This window comes from Epinephelus fuscoguttatus, linkage group LG4, assembly GCF_011397635.1.
Source record: "Epinephelus fuscoguttatus linkage group LG4, E.fuscoguttatus.final_Chr_v1".
In the NCBI taxonomy this organism is placed as follows: domain Eukaryota; kingdom Metazoa; phylum Chordata; class Actinopteri; order Perciformes; family Serranidae; genus Epinephelus; species Epinephelus fuscoguttatus.
Window position 1 is genome coordinate 34,373,987 of NC_064755.1, and position 22,244 is coordinate 34,396,230.

At 41.7% G+C, this 22,244-nt stretch overlaps 1 protein-coding gene across 9 annotated transcripts in view; it reads right to left on the bottom strand.

Moving 5' to 3' along the window:
* Positions 1-15,758, bottom strand: part of LOC125886934 (unconventional myosin-IXAa-like) — a 226,942-nt gene extending 211,184 nt beyond the window's left edge. For all 9 annotated transcript variants that reach the window (XM_049573320.1, XM_049573315.1, XM_049573313.1 and 6 more), the window contains exon 1: positions 15,425-15,758. The gene's annotated coding sequence lies outside the window, so the exon portion shown is untranslated. The remainder of the gene's footprint in view (positions 1-15,424) is intronic.
* Between the last annotated feature and the right edge of the window lie 6,486 nt (positions 15,759-22,244).

The following is a 22,244-nucleotide window of genomic DNA, read 5'->3' on the forward strand; positions in this document are numbered from 1 at the left end:
CCGTTCATCCTGACCTGCCGCTTTAAGCTGTTTTTCATCAGTTTTTATTGTTCCATGTGGTGTTTGTTTACATATCTTGTGTTCCTTTGTTCCCATCGTCTTCATTTCATAATATTCTGAAATATAAAAGTGTCTTTTTCTTTCTGTAAGGGCTTTAACTAACACTTATTTTCATTATCAGTTCATCTAAATCTTAATTTTCTCAATTAATCAATGAAAAGAAATTGTGAAAGCTGACCTTTACGATGTATTTATTGTTTTGTTTTGTATGACCAACAATCCAAAATCAGAATATATTAAATTTACTATAAGACGACCAAGAAAACCAGCAATTACTCACATTAAAGAAGCTGAAACCAGTTGAAATTTGGCATTTTATTTAACAAAAGAATAATTTTTAAGATTAATCTATATCAAAATAGCTGCCTGTTATTTTTTTGGTTCATTTACTGATTGAGTAGTCAACTAATCTTTTCAGCTCTACTGATTCTAATGATGACAAGTGAATAAAAATAAGCATCATACAAACATTTTAAGCTGCCTAATGAAGGAAAAAGATTTTCATTACTTGTATTGCATCTTTAAATATCACAGTGGATCACTATACGTTGTCGACAAAGCCAGACGTTCTTTACAGATTATTAAAAAGGAGAAAAACAACACTGACACACCTGAAAATGTCACATGTCTTCAGGAAAATGTAAAGCAGCAACACGCATGAACAGACTGAAAATATGGCTCTTTATATTAGCTCATTAAAAGAAATAATAACAAGAATGATTCTTACCTGAATCTGCGTCTGTGTTAATAAGTAGAGAACAACACCTCTGTGAAGCTCACCAGCTGTGACCCTTATTGTTACCAACTAGCTGCTTATTATTAGAGCAACTGAGTGAGTCTGGCTCCTAGCAACTGCTGCCTGTCAGGGAAGGTTGAAGAGGTATGTCGCCAGTACAGACCATGAATGAATGAATGAATGAATGATCGGCAGAAGAGGAAAAACAAGAAGAAGGGCCAAGCTTTGAATCCCTGCTGAAGAGGTGTGTGTGTGTGTGTATGTGTGTGTGTGAGGACAGTACTGACTCCCTCATTAACATACGTATAATGATGAGCCAGAATAACGATGTTGGACGATGTTAAAAACACACAGCTGCTTTGGGTCTTCATTGTTTCGCCGAGTGTTTATGGACCCAAGTCAGTTAATGAGGATCCTAATAGAGTAAAACAGAACGACTGTCGCTAAGCTGCTTTGGGGATACAACTAATGATATGATTTTATTTGCAGCTAATCTGTTGATTTTTTTTCTCCAAATTACTTGATTAATTTAGTCCAGAAAAAAAATGTCCGTCACAATTCCTGGGAGCCAAAGATGTAGTCTTCGAATTGTTTGTTTAGACCGACCAACGGCCCCAAACTTAAGATATTCAGGTTACAATCATTTAGATTGATGCATATCTTAAAACTGTAATATTCAACTGATGGCCCACGGCCCATTTCTGGCCCATAATAGAGTGCCGAATGGCCTGCTGACCATTTTCTTATTCACAATGAACAGCAGACTGGAGCCCAGTTACACGGGGCAGGGCGGCAGTAGCTAAGCAGCCTAAGTCCTCATGCGAACCAAGTAGGGCTGGGCGATATAAGGATCTCAAAATGGGATCGCAATAAAATGTTTGTCATTGACGGTGATTAAGTTATTTTTACTCGATAAAGATAGACCTAGATGCAGGACTGCACGAGACTTCTCAAAATAAGCTTTACCACAAGTGCTGTGAGAAGCTGGAAAATCATTTGGTTTCTTTAGTTGTCAGACATCATCAGGATTCCTTTCAAACATCATCGTGCTAATATTTTTTGCTATATTACCCAGCCCTTGCACCAAGTATAGAGCGTAGACTGGGAGCTGGAGAGGTGCCAGTTCACCTCCTGGGTACTGCTGAGGTGCCCTTGAGTAAAGCACCAAACCCCGACTGCTCAGGGCACCTGTCAAAGGCAACCCCCTCACACTGACATCTCTCCATTTAATACATGTATAGCTCCTGTGCTCATGTGTGTGTATTTCAGGCCTGTGTGTATATAACAACAGAGTGAAAAAAATTGAACTTCCCCACAGGGATTAATAAAGTATTTCTTCTTCTTCCTCTTCTTAAGTGGGAATTTCTCTTTTTACTTTCGATGTAAATAAGGTGCCAGTGTGCATTAAAGAAAGGGATCAAAATAGAGCTCGTTTATCAAAAGAAGTGCCAGGGGAGGATCCCCGAACCCCCAACAAAGGTCCAGACTAATTATTTCTTTATTAATTATTAATGTTTATTTACAAACTGGCCCCTGGACAAAGCTAGGTGAGTTTATCTGTCTTAAATGATGAACTATCAGTTTGTTGATCGAATACGCCAAGATTTAACTACTCATTTCAGCTCTAAATTGCTTTAATAACATGTACACTCAATGGCCACTTTATTAGGTACACCTGTTCAACTGCTCCTTAACGCAAATACCTAAAGGCAAAAGGGGTCCAACCTGGTACTGGCGGGGTGTACCTAATACAGTGGCTGATGAGTGTAAAGACTGTACACGAAAACAGAAAGAAAGGGCCATCTCATCAATGACCTCAAAGAATAAAGACAGATGTTGACAGATGTGCCATATGACTCCATGTCAAACAGCATAATCACATGTATAAGGCTCCTCTGGGGGAGAAAAACATGTCACTTCCTGCACATTTGACTGAATCAGGATGATAGTGAGTTATTTACATTTCAGGCAAATTAACTGCTGCTCTCACTCAAAGAAAACTTTGATCAAGTTTGGTCTCTTGCAAAACAACACAAAATCCAAACCACAAACAATATCATCTTCTCTACACAGCAGACACAAAGACATTAATAAGACAGAGGGTAAAATGTCTGCAGTCCAAAACCTGCAGTGTCCGATCTACACATCATGTGACTTTGAGCCAGTGAACCACCAGCTCCTACCTGCTACTATATTCGCATTGTGGCGTCCCAGTTTAGAGTCGAGCGCCAAAGTAGGACAGACTGCAGGACGGAGCAACTTTCAGACAACCTTGGAAGAATGACTAAGCTTTTAGGAACAGAAGAACAGAGGCAGGAAATAGGGAGAAACAGAAAGAAGGAGAGACGTGCAGGAAAAGGTGAACAAAAGAGAAAGGAAGGCGTACAGAGAGCTGGAAATGAAGTACTGTTTGAATGTTTTTGATACACGTGTCATTAAGACACCTATGTTTGGTACAAATAGCAAAGTCATAGTTTTTTGACACCTTGCACCTTTTATCCACCAAACTTAGAGAGCATGTGTATTCACTTGCAACAGACTCCTATCTAATTGCCAGTGGACGAGCACGCCTCTGCTTTTGCTCTCTTGTTTGTCAATTTCAACGTCACAAAGGTGCCCTAACACTGGGTTAGCAAACAAAAAGCAGCATGGAGGCCGGTGACAATGTTACGGTAGTTCAAACTCTCTTTCAAACTCAGTGCAGACTAATCTGGAACGATGTTGTGGCTGCGCATCATTGCATTGCATAGTATCCACATAAGAGTCGTGTTTCCATCACTGCTGATTGTAGCTGGAGCTGATAAATATCAATGACCACTGCAGGCTTTTGTCCCGGTAATGAATGTCGATTGTAACCTTTCCCACTAAAGACAAAAGCCATATGTTACAGCGGACCATACTGCTTTGGCAATTTATTCAAATTTAACTCATTTGTTTTAAGTGAATGAAAAAAATGACAAAATTCTGACTTAAATTAGGAAAAACCTGATGAAAGAATATGTAAACAAAGCATTCGACACTTTGGTGCTCTGACAGATTTTGATGTTCAGAAAGTACCGAGGTTTGATGCACAGCTGCACCTACAAATGAATAGATGCAGTAAGAGATCAGACTTCATTTGGTGCTTCATCAAACTGCGTGCCACACCCAAGTCCTCTGGTCGCAGACTGCTTTGTTCTGGCTCTGGCCACTACTGTCTCTCTCCGTCAGACACACACACACTGCCAACAGCATATTGCAACAAAGCAGTGGCAGACACTAGGTCACACGCTCGTCTTGCCTGCCCGCCGTTGTCGTGCATGTATTCAAATTCCTCTCGCGTGTGTGTCTGCTGCCAGCGCTCTTCAGCAGGGCGTCATTTGGCTACGGCTCCCAACCCGCAGCCGGTCCACGGTGACTGAAACCAGACGCTGCTCGCAAACTAACTGACAGCACAGACGGCACAAATATGAGAGCAAGCACTTATTAAAGACAGCAATTGGGCTTTCAGGGAGGAAGTGACACGAGCGCTGAACAACGCAGCCTCCTGAGTCTGCAGGCACTCTGTCAAAATTGTTTAAGAAGTGAACCACAGACACGAGTGAGATGTGACATTATCGGCTGCCTCCGAACCCCAAAATGACACGGTGCTAATTGCAGAGGGGCGAGAGTTTTTCTTACTACTGATTTACCCTCTCAGGCATTTTGTTTTTTTCACAGGCAGAGTCTGGCTGGCTTTAGAGGAGAGTGGCTGGCTGAGCTAGATCTGTCAATCTGAGAAACAGCTCCATCAATCTGCTGGCAACACAGTGAGACAAACAATGCAGCATCAGCATCAGCAGCAGAGCTGAAACACACGCTTTAAGTGCATGTACACTGCACAGGGAAGCTTTTGGGCTTGTCTCTGACTGTTCTCCACAGATTACAGCTGATTGGAGCTTCACAACATCTTCTATTTGAATATTTTTTCTGTACAGTTTGTGCATCACATCCTCTGAGCCTCCTGCCATTGTTTTCTGTGGGTTCCTCAAACCAACGTCCAGCTGTGACAGTCGTGGTTTGGCTCCTGGCTGCGCTCAGCTGCTCGGCTCATATTCTGAACACAATGAAGAACAGCTTCCTCAATTGGTAAACAAAATGACTGATGCGACAGTTTATTGATTTCTGGAGGATAATTCCCTTTGCTTGTCTACAGACCTCTGAGCGAAGGGTCAGGTGTAACACAGTGACCTCGAGGCTTTTAGGGATTCGGAGAACTGATCAAAGAAAGGGGTCATGTGGATCATGTGGATGGGCTCTCTGAGCACTAAACCACCCAGAAGTCAACAAAGAGAGGGAGATAAAAGACAAAGAATTAAAGGGAAGTTACGTTTTCATGTGGCAACATTACAAGAAAACTGTCAGACGATCATACAGGTTTCAAACAAGGTCATGTTGGGTTATTAGAAACAATAAAAATAAGGTTGAATGCTTAAATTATGACCCAAACTGTCTGTGGTCAGACATCAGAGTTCACTGACCGACGTCCTCGCTGAAGCATGCACCCACTTTCCATATAACATCCAAACAAACTAGTTTAGATTGTCTTAGATCCTCTGGCTAGATAGTTGGATTGTTTACAATCAGCCTAACTGTCTAACCGTTCCTGTTTCCTGCCCTGTCAGACTTCCTTTTACTTATGTTGTCATAAGAGGTCTTTACGGGTCAACCTTGAGTCCAGGATCCGAGACCAGTAAAGATTTGGGTCCACGTTTTATTACCACGGGTCTGTTGATCATAATGTGTCATACCTGAATGGATCCAAGAGGAACCGTGATCAGCGCTGATCATGAGAGAAATGAGCGCTGTGTAATGATAATTAGGCTGGCTTAGTAGAGTTAATGTAAAGCAAGTCCAAAGCAAGTTGGTAGCGGAGCGGAGTAAAGATGGATAGTGAGCCCGAAAGTATTCACAACATGGACTCATTTTATGAGAAACCCTTTAGATTCTTTTGATCAGTGGACCTTGACGTTTAAGAGACAATAAGTAATCAAGGACACATATCCAAATTTCATGACCGCTTCAAAGGTAGGGAGTCACCACCTTTTTTTTTCTCGTCTCGCTTTGTTTACCATGCAGACAGTGCATTCATTCATTCATTTTCCCTAAACGCTTACTCTGGTAGGGTTCATGGGGGCTGGAGCCTATCCCAGCTGACATTGGGCGAGAGGCGGGGTACACCCTGGACAGGTCACCAGATTATCACGGGACTGGACACATAGAGACAGACATTCACACACATTCGCACCTACGGACAATTTAGAGTCACCAATTAACCTGCGTGTCTTTGGACTGTGGGAGGAAGCTGGAGTACCCAGAGAAAACCCACACTGACACGGGGAGAACCTGCAAACTCCACACAGAACCCAGGGTTTGAACTCCCCACCCTGGGTTCGAACCAGGAACCCTCTTGTTGTGAGGAGACAATACTAACCACTGCACCACTGTGCCACCAACAGCAAATCTGAATTATTCTCTAGTTCTCATAATTTCAGTAAAATAAACTAAACAATTGAATAGTGGAGAATCTAGCATGTATAACATCCATATTGACAAACGTTAAAACGTGTATATTTATATGTGCACTCTAACCCGCTTAGACCTATCGTAAAACTGCTCACCAGCAACAAAATAAGTGACAATAAAATAAAATAAATGACAATAAAATAAGATAAAATATATAGTAAGATAAGTAAGAACAGTATGTTGTATCTGACACGACAAAACGTTTTCAGCAGTCGATCAGCATTTTTAGTATCACTTTATACTGACAGGTTTGTCGAGTCCATAAAATGGACTCAAGATCTTGGACCTGTCTGTGTTTTGGATGTCTCTTATCTCAGATATGCTTTGGGTCGAGTCTTTTATATCTTGGGAACAAACAAGTTGGGTATATTTTTCAAGTTCTTGGGTCCAATCAGATCTTGGACCAAATTTCCTGCGTGGATTCGGGTTCATGTCTATCATTTTGAACCTGTGAAGATCTCTAGTCGCCATGCTCTAAGATAGAAAATATACTTTAAAGCTGCTATAATCAACAAATGCCTAGTTGTATGTGAAAGAGGTTGCCCAAATGAGGAACCCACAGAGAATTATGACCTGACACTGCAGCTCTGCAGACAGAACTTACAAGGAAAGACAACTAAAACCAACACAAAATGGTACACAAATACACACAGGACTACAACCAGCTATACAGGTTGTTTCAACAAACACTGAGCAAGCAACTTCTTAACCTCCTTAAACAAATTCAAGTACAAATTAATGTTTTTAATTGAACTTTATATCTATATTATATCTATTTCCTTTAAAATCCCATAGATATAGGAGCTAGTAGACGCATATAAAAGCCAGAAGCATAGACCAGCTATGCAGAGAGTCGGCTGCAGGCTGGTTGATTTAAAAGGAATCCTTCAACATGTATTAATGCCTACACTCCTTCTCCTAATCATCCCTGTCAAACTCTCTCCTCTTGTCTCTCCATCTGTGATCAGCCAAGCAGGACGGAGGGGAGCGTGGCGATGCTGCTGGCTGCTCTTTGCCCCGGGCAGCACCAGGGGACTCATCCATGCCCTCACCAGCTGCTGCCTGTTGCAAGAAACACAATCAAGTTGCTCCGACTCTCCACGTCAAAATAACTTCAGCGACAAAACTGAGACATTTGCACGAAGAGGAATCTTTTTTTTTTTTACACCGTGTTTATGCCTAAAGCAGCGACAGCCATAGAACGAGGTTAAATGAATAATACAAAGAGATGTGAGGAGAGATAATGGATGCAGAAATTCACAGAGGGCCCGGCTTTGAAAAGCTGAAAGAAAAACAAACAGCAGCGCCCTGCTACGAATCAAGCCATGTTGGAATCAAAAGGACTTCTGCTATCATGCTAACAATCTGTGCCAGTGACACATATTATGCCGCAGCAGCTCTTTTGAAGGAGACTGTGGAAAAAGCAAAAGTGATTCTAATATTGTTGGACAGCCACACAAGAGAGAGGTAAGATTTCGTGCCGGCTGTCTTTTTTTGTTTTGGACACACTTTCTTTGAGTGTTATTCTCTAAAGAAAATGTGAAACCTGACAAGGAGAACGTGTTTGTGAATTAACCTCCACCATATGAAGGCTTTATGGAAGGAGCAAACGTGAGGTTATCCCCATCTAATTCAGGCTGTGGTCGATATGATGGACTTAAACAATTTAAGACTCGGAGCATCAACACTGTGACAAATTACTCTCAGTTTTCACGTCACATGAGTGTCACAGAGGTCAGCAGGTCACCAGGCAACTGACAGCATGAACAGTACACGTGTGTCACGGTTCCACTGAACAATCCGCCTGACTGAGTCAATATTGGGAAGTATGCAGGATTAAAAGCATATTTACGCTAAGTGTGTTTGTTCAGGGCAATAAAGGACACTTAGAAAAGTGTGACCTAGCAGTCAAATTACAAAAGCAACATCTATACAAGAAATACCAAAATGCTGCTAGTTATATTTTCCATTTCTGGAGAGATGTTATGTCGTTTCTTTTGAACTTATCAAGCCTGTATAACATGAACTAACATTGCTACTTCTACTGCTGCTGCTGTGAAGGTAAATGATAAGGCTGGTGTTATTCTATGTATTTTTTACTGTCAATAAATCCCCTAAAAAAGATGATGCATTTGCCCATTGCAATACTTTCTCACCATGTCTGTGGCTTCTTGTGAAGATTTATTTCTTTAAAAACAGGTCAGAAATATATACATTCACTTAAAAAAGGCTCAGTTATTTCCTAAAACAGCTGGGGTCTGTGTTTTTTACCAAAAGTTACTCTAACAGTAGTAAAGAGTGCATTTGTTGGGAACTATTAGGATATATTAGGCTTTGCGTACATTCCAAGGATGCTTTCAGACCTAGAGTCGTCTCCTTTGGTCTGAATCAGGGACTAATTTTGTTACAAAGTTGTATAATTGCCTAGAGTTGGTTCGTGTTCTCACGGCAGCATTTACAAGCGGACCAGATCAAATGCCTTGTGTGAGAAAGCTGCTCTTGATTGGTCAGAATTTCCATGTGGGAAAAGGAAGTGAACAAAACGTTGAAGAAGAGTACACTTGCAAGATAAATGTGACACTTTGTAATGTCACAATGGAGGGACAACTACGCAGGTTGATTTTAGCGCTGCTCATCGTGGACTATATTGCTGTCATTGTTCATTTTAGTCAAACCATACAGTTTGAAAACGAGGCGCGGCTCCAACTAGAAAACAATGTTTTGATGCATTGGATGTGCTGAATGTGCATATTAAGGCAGTACAGGAGGAGGTGCACATTAATAATCCTCCAGGACTGTAACATGCTCATGTTTAACCCAAACAATGTGTCATGTGACTGCAGTTGGTTCAGATCCAGGTCGGAAATGAACCGGTTTTGGTGAGCAATTGCAATTGCTGTGTTCACACCTGCCCAAACGAACCACACTTAGGGGGCAAACGTACACGGTATGATAACCGTCAACTTTTATATCACGGTACACCTTAAAAACGGTATATTGCTGCAACCCTATGCCAAACTTACAACTTGATAAAATGACAAACATGTTGTGACATAAACAAAGAAAAGGAGGACATGTCTATTACTTCACTCACAGTGGCCTCAATTGTCCAGCATGCTTTGCAGCTACGCTATTTTTTGAATGACAGCTGTGAGACTTTTCTTCTCTCGCTCCACAATCACTACATCTACACCTGAATGACACATGAAGCCCACAGCTCAATGCAACTGGATCATGCTCAGTCTCAGAGAGGTGTTGAAAAGCATTCTGGGAAATCACTGCAGCACCAGCAGATGACAAGGGAAAATAGGTACAAATGAAAACTAAAATGTAATACTCCAAATATTTGTTTAACATCACAGATTAATCATATAACACTGCACAAAGTAACAAAGGCTGTCCTTTAAATGTAAAGAGAATACAACTGTTGCAGTCTGAGCTGCAGCTCCTGCATGTTAAGAGGTTTACAGGGGACACATGTGCTTTATCCCAAATTACAAATTTGATTTGTGGATAAACACTACTGTGGTGTTGTCAAACTTCAACGTTGTGCAGCTTTTCTCTGACAAACACCAGTGACAACAATGGAAACCTGACTACTTTACTGTACTATCTTCTCGTCTGTGTCGGGACAAAGCCAGATGCTATCTAAGATGCACAACACACACACCACCACCTCCACCACCATTGTTGAGGGCTCTATAAATACACCTGGTTAGAGACGCATATAGCCACACTGACATGGTATGCGAGACACTGACCTCATCCTGGTATTGTCTTACATGAAGCCTTGAGCACTGCGGCAGCAGGTTGTGAGCGTGATCTGATTGCTCGAGCAAGGACACCGGGATCCAGTGGCAACAACAACAAAACCATTTTTCTTAAAGCCGTCAATTCAAGAGGTCAGATGGGACACAGATGCAGGTCAGTGGGCTCGTGGATTGAAATGATTTTCAGCAGTTTACAGTAGATGGGCTCTTGAGCTCCTCCCTAAATCTGCTGATGAGCTTATCGCCATGATCTAATACAGACTTCATCACCAGAGCTTGTAGCTTATGATGAATCTGTGATTGGATGTCAGTTGGTATGAATAAAGGATCAGCTATGAGATCATATAGGCAAGTTGCTTTTCTATTAAAAAAATAAACAGGCCACCTTTACGTCCCTCTGAACATAATCCAGCCCAACATAATTGGGAAAATAATTTAGTATAGGAATTTTTAGGAAACATGGTTTTTCAACTAAGGGTGCGTTCACACCTAACGACTGAATCAGTTCAAGCAAACTTATCTTGTTTAGCCACTTCAATTCTCAGTCAGCTTCCAACTGGACTCAAAGCAGACCAACCACAGACTTTTATAAAGCCTATTTCCACACAGAGTTCCCAGTAAATAATTTGGAGAACCCTTCAAGCATCACTAGTCATTTTCACCATCCACACATGGACATTCAGAAACAGTTTCTGCCTTTTAACACATGCCATGGCACTGCTGGAATAAATGGCACAAGGGACAGTCCAGCACATGGCGACACTGCAGCACTATGTATGCCAACCATCATAAAAATATACAGAAGAAGATGCCTCTTTTAATAGCCTTGGGCAAGGCTTGATGTGCGTGTATGCAGCAGAAGACGGTCCTTATTTTTGGGAATATGGCAGGTGAGGAGCTGTTTCTGGAGCTTGTTTGCAACCAAAAGAACTTGTATTGCTTGTTGTTAGCTATCAAAATCATCCACAAAAGCACTGGTGTAAATACAAAACCATAAACAAGTGCCGGATTCAAATATGCTATCAGGTGAGTCTTGTGATCTGCCTGCTCCGTGTATCTGCAGTGTTACTGCTTTCATTCACACCACAGCCATACCAGCATTTTACCTGAAATGTTACTATGTCAGGAGTCGGCAACCTGCAGCTCCAGAGCCACACGTGGGTCTTTGGCCCCTCTGCACTAGCTCTCTGACTTCAAAACAAGTATATTTAAATGAACAGTTATTTTTTTAAGATTCTGATTTTCATTAATCACAGTTGTAGGCTGAAAATGATTCATAAATTCTCCAATTGTAAAGTGTGTAGCCTATACACTGAATAAAAAAATGTTTTAACATTTCGTCAACTGTAAAAAGTGCTTCGTCACTCGACTGCCTGGTGCCTTTTCCTCTAAATTTTGCAAAAGTTCAACAGCAATGGCTCAACATAAGTCCCCCTAGTTAAGCTGGCTATGAATTCTAAATCCAAAATTGGAAGAATTTAATAACATGTGGACAGGTTTATTTGTTTTCACCACCAAAACTGCAAAGTTAAAGAACCAAATAATCATAAAAAGCCCACTCACACCTATTGGCTAATTTAGACTTAATAGGCTGTGTTATCATCATTATAAAGCTCAAAAATGGGGATTTTATTTTTCTTTTGGTTTAGGCCAAAAATGTCTCTTTCGATAGCAAAGGTTGCAGGAAATGTTCCTGAACATTTCAGGGATAGATTGAGCTTGTATTCAACGGCTTAACTACTATTAAATCCATCTGCTTATCATCAGCTGGGAAGAGAGTGATCTTTTAAGTGGCCTTTATATTTCATCTGGCAGCCCATTTGCATTTGGGAGTTTCTCATTTAAAAAAACAGTGAAACCTGACCATCCCCATAATATTACACTTCATAACACATCTTTTCCAGCCTGTTTCTACACGTCCATCATTAAAAGGCTAAAATGTGTCCTTTTTGTCTTGATCCAGATCAAATAAACCAAACTGCAGGTGTGAAAACACCTAAAAGCAGAACCCCTCCCACCCTCTGATCTGTTCAGTCCCATCAAAGCACCAAAGTAAATTAAATTACATGAACCTGGATGGTTTCTGATAGCAAAGGATTTAATCTTCAGCTTGGAATGAGAGACTACTTCTTAAATATGAGATGTGTTTATATTCACAAATCATTTCCACACCATCAGCCTTTGAACGTCCAGTTCTCCCATTAAGTCTCAACGGAGCATCTCCCTTCATCTACGACATGGGTGGAACATTGTTTCCCCTCTTTCTGATCTACAAACAATTGGCCCTGAGTGGTGCAGATGGACAGCCCATAATGTTGAAGGAGCAGCAACAACAGGAGAGACAGTGGTGTTAATGCTAAAGACATACCAACTGCAGAAGTATAAGCCTTCAAACAGCTCCAGAGGAAGAGGCTTTCATTCTATATGAATTATTAAAATGAATGATATTTCAATTTCAGCATCCTATTCCTTGTGTGTGATTGCTGTTGTGATGTTTACATTGACTGTGACTGGGTATAAACAGTCACCGTGGACGCTCTCCTTCCACCATGACGTCTTCTTCTGTCACATGTTTAAAAACTAAGCATTTCAAAGCCGCCCCGCTTCGCTCACGAGTGCCTTTGCTGGGCAGCTGGAGCTGTCAAAGCAATGTTTTCAGTCCCGCTCTCGAGGGCTTTGCCACTTACGTAATAACCTGAATGAAATGTTAATGTCAGCAAAGTTGACATCGCAATAAGGGAATTCTCCTCCTGACTGAACTGGCAGCTCTGGTGGGAGTCAGACGAGTCGACTGCACATCACCTGCAGGAGGTGAGAAGCACTGGTCTGTTCTGGCGTTTCAAAAATAATGCACCTGTAATGACTTCATCAGTTTCCCTGTGGCCATTCATGAACATCGCCACAGGCTGTCAGAGACTCAGCACATGCAGTCACGGCTCCTCGGAGCTGTTGCTCAACACCGGCACTTCTGAGCCGGAGCGGGAGCAGGAGGATGAGGAGGAGGAGGAAGAGGGTGGGTCACCTCTTAAAACTTTTGGGCTTGAGGACAGAGACCTCGGGGGCACTGCTGGTCTGGTCTGATCTGGTCTGGCTGAAGCTGACAGGCCTGTTTTAACACGTCAACTGGCCAAAGGCAACCTAATTTCAGCTCCAACTGAAGCCTGGGTAACAAACCCTACTAGGTCTCTCAACTCCTCATCAGCTCTGAGTGATGGAGTCAAATTTATATAAAAGGATACCAAAAAGGTAAATCCACTGAAACTGCTCATTCTGTGCCTTTAACCAGGCCACTATTTCCTTTATCTGTACGGGGCAACTTCCCCACATTCAGCATATTAAAAGGTCCAGTGTGTAGCATATAGGTAGCCAGTCCTCTTCTACAGAAATCACCATGTTGCACCACCATGTTTCTACAGTAGCCCATATGCATTTTTGCATCTGCCCCTCTGCAACAAGCCGCCTTAGAAAAACACTGATGTATGACGTGAAACTGTTTTATTCCTGAAGGTCCGAATCCTAAGTTATCAGTGAAGAAAGGTGAGCACATTAGTAGGTACTTGTCTACCTGCCCAACCTGCCCCAGAGAAACACTGATTTGTAGTACGAAACTGCTCCACTCAGTGTTTTTACCGGTTTAAATCCCAAAGTACGTTTGTTTTGCAGAGAAGGAGACCTCTGTGGATAATGTGGTTGCAATCTGCAGTCCTCAAGGCTAGATGCCACCAAACTCCCCTAAATCTAACACGCTGCTTCTTTAAAACACTTCATTTTGTCAAGCAATTTGGAACGACATGTTTTTTCACTCGCCCACCTCTTCATTTGCAGACAGCTAGTGGATCTAAATCTTGACAAGAGCTGCAGCTACCAGTTACTGTCACTGCCAGTTTATCTGTCGATTATCTTCCAGAATAACCAATTCATTGTTTGGTCAATTACCAGCCATCAAACAGTAGAAAAACCCAAGCTGACATCCTCCAATTGCTTGTTTTGTCCAACCAACAGTCCAAAAATCTAAATTTATTCAGTTAAATATCATATTAGGCTCGGCAAACCAGCAAATGGAATCTTCTGCAGGACTTAAAGTTGCACCCACTGGCTCTTCTCGGCTGTTTCAAAGCACTGTTGCAGGATTGTTGTACACAATCATCTATATGCCAATGTCAAAGTGTGTCACAGCTGGCCCTTGTAATCATAAGTAGCTGCCTTTTTTGCATTTTTATGGTTCATATCAAGTATAAATTAACATACTTTTGAGCTTCTTGTTGTAGTAATCTAAAGGACAATTTTAAATATTCGATTTTTAATCTCAAGAGGTAAATAAAGGATAAATAAATTAATACAATAATCAATTCAGCTCTAACCTTGAGGATGTACAGCTCCACGTTTCAGTTATAGGACAACAGGGTGGATTAGTTTGTGTTTGTTGTGATCAACAGGAGATCACACAGCAGCTTTTACACCCAAACACACAAAACAACATTCACCTCCATCCATAGCAACACAGTGTTTAACTAGAGGTGCACAGCAGCTGAACATCCTGGTGTCCAGCTGTAAAAATCCTCAGCCATGCCCCATCAGGCAGCAGCAGCAGCAGTGATGTGATGTAAGCACCCTGAATGCCTCACACATGACGAAAAATGTCACAACCGTCCGTCACAGCTCTCAACACCGTGTGTAGTAATGTGACACACACACACCAACAGCTCTGCAGCCTTCACAACCGTCCTCTGCGACAATGAAGCCAACAAGCAGCAGCAGCAGCAGCAGCAGTACCGCTCCTGCTCCTCAGGATGGATCCAGCTCTATAGTATCATCATCCATTTAGTGCGTCACGTTCACTGCTGCTGCTGCTGCTGCTGCATCGTATCAGCCTCCACACACACACACACACACACACACACACTGCAGCCCAGATGTGGCGTCCAGCACACACAAGGCAACATCTGTAACTGCACATTTACGTATTATGTAAGAAAAATAGCGTGACATTTATCCGAGGCGGCGGCAGCAGCAGCAGCAGCGGTGGCGATGGAGGGGTGAGGAGGGAGGGAAGGAGGGAGGAGTGGGGCTGGGGAGCCTGGAGCCCTGGGTGCGTACAGGGGCTGCTGCTGCTGGAGGGTGCTTAGACCATGTCGATCCAGTTCTTTCACAATCATACATGCTACGTGGTGTGGTGTCGCATTTGAATGAGGAGCAGGAGGCTGCAGCTGATGTTAGATTGACAGACAGCGAGGTTTGACATTCCGCACTCCCCGAGCCCTGCTGACAGCTAAACGTACCATGAGCACTTAAAGGGGGTTAAAAATGGGCTTACCTCCTCCTCTGTGCCTTCAGTCCGCTGCTCCGTAAACCTCCCCGCTATAAACCCTCTGTTTGTGACGAGGAAGAGCAGGCAAGCCGTCCGTGCGCGTCCTGTCCAAAAAAGTCCGGCTGATTTTACTGCAGGGAAACGCTGTCGTGCGTAACAGTCCGCACCACGTCTCCCGCTGCACGAATCTCCAAATGTGCCTCAGATATGATCCACTTTCTCCTCTGTGTGTGTGTCGTAGTCCTGAGAGCTCCTGTTCACAGTCCTCCCGTCACGTCGTCCTCCTCCTTCAGCTCCTCTCTCTGCTCTCTCCTTTTTCTTCTCGGCTACAATCACTCGCCTGTCGTACCGCGCGTGCACTCGCGCTGCGCGTCCACGTCAAGGGCCGTAGGGTGGGAGCTATATCACAGTGTTATGGGTGGGTGGGTGGTATTTGGGAGGACCCTCCTGTGTGAAATAACAGTAATTGTTTAGAAGTGAATTGGCAGTTTAATTAGGATTTTATTTTTATTCAGGGTTTTTTTTTTAACACAGGGATCAGACAGGGTTTTAATAACAGGCAGTGTCACTCAGCACATGACTGACATAAGTGTGGGGTGTGGCCAAAACTGAGGACACCCCCCTCCCCAACACACACACACACACACACACACACACACACACACGAAGATGCATGGATTAACCAGAACATAGAATCACTTCATATTCCTCTTATTTTGAATTATTTAAAGTGTGTATTTGTGAGGTTTACTAATGACAACATCTCCAGCATTTATCCTGATATTCATGTTGAGATGTATGTTAATTATTCCCACAAAAATTCATTAGCCTACAGAAATACTGCATACACAATTAGCTACTTGTATTAATAAGGAAAATAACAGCATTTCAATCAAAACTGGGGCTCAAAAGACAAACAACAAAAACTAAAAATGTTTCATTTTTACATTATATTTCACTGTTTTTATCTATTTATTTATTTATTCAGTATTGTTCAGTGTTAGCTTCGCCCTTGCTCCGTCATCAAAAAGCCTATAGGATTTTTTCCACTGGATTTTATCACAGAAAATAAGTTCTATGACAAATTAACGTTTATGATATTTACATGTTTGTTTATATTTACATGCTTTTATGATTTTTGAAGCCAAAAAGCAATGGCCAGCAGTAAAAAGCTAACATTAGGCTATAAACAAACTACACTATGGACGTATGATTTAACATTCCTACCACAATGAGCTTGTAAGGCATGATGTAGTCTCATTTAGCCAATTGTTAGCCTCGCCCTTTTTTAAGATATTTGAAAGCTTCGAAATTCACAAAATGGAGCTTTAGTGACAGATTTTATGTCATAATACAAAATGCAAATGTCAGCCACAGATCTTATTTCAGCTATCTAACCAAAAACCCATTAAAAAAAACCACTGACTTCAAGATGAGGGAACCTGGAGTGCTAAAGTGCTAACTCATTTCTGGATTTTAGGGGTGCTTTCACACCTGCCCTGTTTGATACGGTTCAATGGAACTCAAGTTCGTTTGCCCCCTCAGTGCAGTTCGTTTGGGCAGGTGTGAACACAGCAATCACACTCAGGTGTGCACCAAAACAACCGGACTGAAACCTTCTTGAAGAGGTGGTCTCGGTCCGGTTACAAACGAACTCTGGTGTGTTTCGTCTGTGGTGAGAACGTGTTCCGACCTGGATCTGAACCAACTGCAGTCACATGACACATTGTTTGGGTTAAACATGAGCATGTTACAGTCCTGGAAGATTATTAATGTGCACCTCCTCCTGTACTGCCTTAATATGCACATTCAGCACATCCAATGTATCAAAACATTGTTTTCTAGTTGGAGCCGCGCCTCGTTTTCAAACTGTATGGTTTGACTAAAATGAACAATGACAGCAATATAGTCCACGATGAGCAGCGCTAAAATCAACCTGCGTAGTTGTCCCTCCATTGTGACATTAGAAAGTGTCACATTTATCTTGCAAGTGTACTCTTCTTCACCGTTTGGTTTACTTCCTGGATTTTCCCCGCATGGAAATTCTGAGCAATCAAGAGCAGCTTTCTCACACAAGATATTTGATCTGGTCCGCTTGTAAATGCTGCCGTGAGAACACGAACCAACTCTAGGCAATTATACAACTTTGTAACAAAATTAGTCCCTGATTCGGACCAAAGCAAGACAACTCTAGGTCTGAAAGCACCCTAAGGGCTGTTTCATAGTCGACGCAAAGGCAAGCAGACGCGAACACATTGAGACGCATTGGCCGCCATGATGCGTGCTTACATCTCAAAATGTGTTGTCCATTTTTTTGATATGCAACACAGTGACGTGTGTAATACCATGCTGGGTTGGGTGATAATCCAAGCGATGTACTTGAAATTAACCACTCTTTGTTTTTCACAGAAGAAGCAGATATGAAATTTGGCAAGCGAGGAAGAAAAACTTTGCGAACACGTACAGGCACACCCCCATTTATATGACAGTTCTAGTGCCCTGCACTCTAATAAAATAGCAGTACTAAGTGTTGACTTGAAATGCAATACAAGCGTCGCTTTGTGTGCGTCGACTATGAAACGGCCCTAAGACTCATTCCTGGGGCACTCTATACAGTATTCTTTGTTTCTACATCTAATCAGAACCATGCAATGTCCCGTTTAGTGAGATAAAAACTGATCATAGATATATGATGCACCTGGCTGTTCACTGACTGATGAATTTACTTGGAGAAGACAACAAAAAGGACTCTATACTACTGCTGCTGTCAGAGATGTGTTACTAAGAGGCGTCGTTATGTGCAAACATTCCTGTGTGATGCCAGGCTGGTTTAATACCTCTCCACCTGTTCGCAAACATCTCTAATTCAATATTGTTTTTAGCAAAGAAAGCAGAAGAGAAATTTTAATCCTCGAGACAGGCCTTAGTTTTACAGCACGAGGGATGGGAATGTAGGTTGGTCGGCCACCACTTTGATCCAACTGATATATCCCAACAGCTGTTAAATGGAAATCTGTGTAATCATTTCTGATATCCAGAAGATAAAGTCTTTTCAATTTGGTGACTTCTCATCTAGTGCTGCCATGAAGTTGACATTTTTGTTTCAAACTGACATGTCGCAATAAAGACTGTATGGACTGCCATGACATTTAGTACACACGTTCTTGCTCCCCTCAGGTTAGAAGTATTGCTTCCAGTTAAGTTTTCCAAGAGGGTTTTCTTCCAGAAAGGCAATTCTTGGTTAAGGTGAGGGGGAAAACGTCATGGTTTGGGTTAGTGCGAACAGATTTCTGTCGGAAATGACTTTCTGGGGGAAAACATACAACAGATCCCCAGCCTAATAATTCGTGATCCTTAACCTTTTCTCTAGCAACATTATCAGGTTGAACTTTCATTTTTGACTAAATACCTACTAAACTTAGCCTCAGCTGTAGTGTTCAGTGCTAATTAGCAAATAGTAAGCATGCTAATAAGATGCTCAACGTAGTCAACATCCCCCTGCAGAGCCGAAGAGCCACCACCGTTGTAGACGTGCGCATGTGCAAGTACCAGACTGTCAGTTGAATGTTGTATGGACGGAGATTGCTAAATGCATATTTTAGATGGTTGCTATAAAAATAATGTTAGTCTTGCATTCATAAATGTTTGCTTTAAGAAGAAATAGAAAACTCTTCTACCTTGTGCACTCGCTCGCTAGCTAATGCTGTCTCCTTATCAGCTCCTTAATCGTGGATCAACAGAAAATATAGCAACATTCACCACAGTTACTTTGAGTTCATTTTATCTTTTTTTTAAGTCGAAATTGACAACTTTTCAGTTAACCTAGCCAGCGTGCTAGCTGCATTAGCTAACGTACACGCTAACGCTAGCATGCTAGCTAATACAGTTAGCCAGAAACAAACAACTATGATTCATTGTTTGTTAATTCTGCTATAATTTAAACAAAGAACGTGTTTTCTCGTGGTGGTCCTTCTAAAATTAGTAGATCGCTAGCTAGTTGATATGTTGACTACTCCCACTACTGTGAAGTGATTGGCTGAAATAAAAACCGATGAGTTTTTGACTGACAGGGGATTGTGAGCCTCTGATTGGCCAATTTAAATAAATGATTGGAAAAACCCCGCCCTCTCGAGCTCGCGCATGCGCATGTCCCAGACGGTGGCTCTGCATGTCTACGGGGAGATGATATTGAACATACCTGCTAAACATTTGTAGGCCTAGGCTTGTGAACATGTTAGCATGCTGATGTTAGTGGCTGAAGACAACTGCTTTTCCTGCTACATGCGTGAAGAGTTTCCTGATAAACCGATCAAGATATCTCTGTTTTAAAATGTTGGTAAACTATGATGTGCGTGTAGGCTACTGTAGATCAGTGATTTTGGTATTTGGCAGCTTTAGACATGTAGGCCTACACAAACTTACTGTTGGTATAGTACTGGCAGACTTACCAACAAATTTTATTAGGCTAACATATGTAGCCTATAGTAGTACAATTGGTGTATGTTTAGAAATGTAGCCTACAAGTTTCTCAAGTTAATTCATTTTTTGTTGTTGTTGTTGTAGAAATGCTGGAATATTTCTGTGACGTAGAATGAGTAACAGGGTCTTTTCTCTGTGACACATGTTGACTATAATGTCCCTGTGAGTCAATACTCCCCTTACACAACAAACCTTCTTGTCAAAATGGATTTGTCAGTTGAAAGGTCAGTGTGGTTTCATTTTCATTATCACCGTGGGGGCATTTGGTGAAATTCAACTCTTTTTAAGGTGCACAGAAATAACACACACAGAGAATCTTTGGTGAATCTAATTAGAGGAGATTTAGCAGCAGATCTCAGATAAACTGCTCCGGGGCTGCTTACTCTTGACAGACAATACCTCTGCTGGCAGGGGACTGACACTCTTTACCTTCGAGTGTGTGTGAGGTAAGAAACAGATCGCACACACTCCTGTGGTGGATTTGAAAACATCCCACCTGTTTTTCATGGGATTGGTTTCCAGCCCGGCGACACATTCACCAGACAGACATTTTGAAAAGGAAATCCTCCCTTCGGCCCTGAAAGTTGGAATCCTACTCTGTGTTGAGGGGCCCTCGGCGTGCACACTCAGGCCAGCGACAGCGTCCAAAATGACAGGAGCTTCTCATGAAATAACAGAGACAGTAGCTGAGGGCAGAGGGTGGGCTGGTGGAGACAATAGATTGGGAAGGTTGAAATGGTGGGGTGAATAGCCAGGAGGCCATCAGGACTCTTCTGTTAACCATAAAACTGAGACAGGATGAGAAAGAAGAAATCCTCGAAACACAGAAAGCAACAACAAAGAGGCCTCTTGGTATTTTAGCAAGTGTGACATTTGGATATTTTTTCACTGAAAGACAAAATGCTGGGTTTGTTTTAAGTTGATCTTTTCCAGATTGATTATACTGACCTGCAAAATTCAAGGTGTAGTTTGACATTTTGGGAAATACACTTGTTCGCTTTCTAGCTTCAACTTAGAAAAGAAGATAAATACACCTGTATACTAAATTGCCTAGCCTATGGAGCAACTGCTAGCATAAATACTCCTAGACAATAAATATAGAGCTGATGCTAGCAGCCAATTAACTTAGCTTAGCATGAATCCTCCTGTATAGTATGGAGCTATCGCTAGCAGCCAATTAGCTTAGTAGCCTATAGCTTAACATATATCATTTACAGTAAACATGGAGCTACCACTAGCCGCCAAATAGCTAGGCTTAGCAGGAATAGTAAATATGGAGCTATCGATAGCAGGCAATTAGCCTAGCTTAGTTTAACATAAATACTCCTGTACAGTAAATATTGAGCCACCACTAGCAGCCAAATAACGTAGATTAGTATGAAATACTCCGGGGTCAGCCTTGTGTTCCCACAGCCCAGTGGTCCCACAGCCCTATGTTCCCACATTTCTAAGAATTTTTTTCCACTGAAAATTTGGCCCTATGTTCCCACATTTCTAAGATTTTTCTCAAAATTAGGCCCTATGTTCCCACAGCCCTATGTTCCCATATTTCTAAGATTTTTCTCAAAATTAGGCCCTATGTTCCCACAGTTCTGTGACATTTTCAAAATTAGGTCTTGTGTTCCTACATTTCCCTTCAATTTAAGCCCTATCCTCCCACAAGGGTTAGGGTTAGGCGGGATAATAGGTTGGGTGTAATTGGCTACCAAATTGGGAGAAAGGAGGATAAAATCTGATACAAATTTATGAAAAAGGAAATGTGGGAACATAGAGCTGTGGGAACATAGGCACGCTCCCAATACTCCTGTACAGTATATGGAGCTATTGATAGCAGTCAATTGGCTGAGCTTAGCTTAACATAAATATTCCTGTACAGCAAATATTGAGCTACTGCTAGCAGCCAATTAGCTTAGTATAGCCTAGCATAAATACTCCTGTACAATACAGAGCTACCACTAGCAGCCAATTAGCTTAGCTAGGCATAAAGACAAAAACAAAGGGAAACAGCTAGCCTTGCTCTGTCACACATAATTCATCTACCACAACCTCTAAAACTCAGCATAATTAATACCTTATATATAATTAAATGTGTAAAGTATAAAAAATGCAATCTGTCATTTTTACACACATTCCCAGTCTTTATGTTAGGCGAAACTAACTGACTACTAGCGGTAGCTTCATATTTAACAGACAAGCTAGAAATTTGTCATTTAGAAATAATTAGCCTATTTCTTTCTTTCTTTTTTAAATTGAAAACATCTATTAAAAAAATAAGACATTTCTAGAAATAATCCATAGCCTATTTTTAGACTCAACATCATTTGATTCCTTTTAGGCAGACTAATTA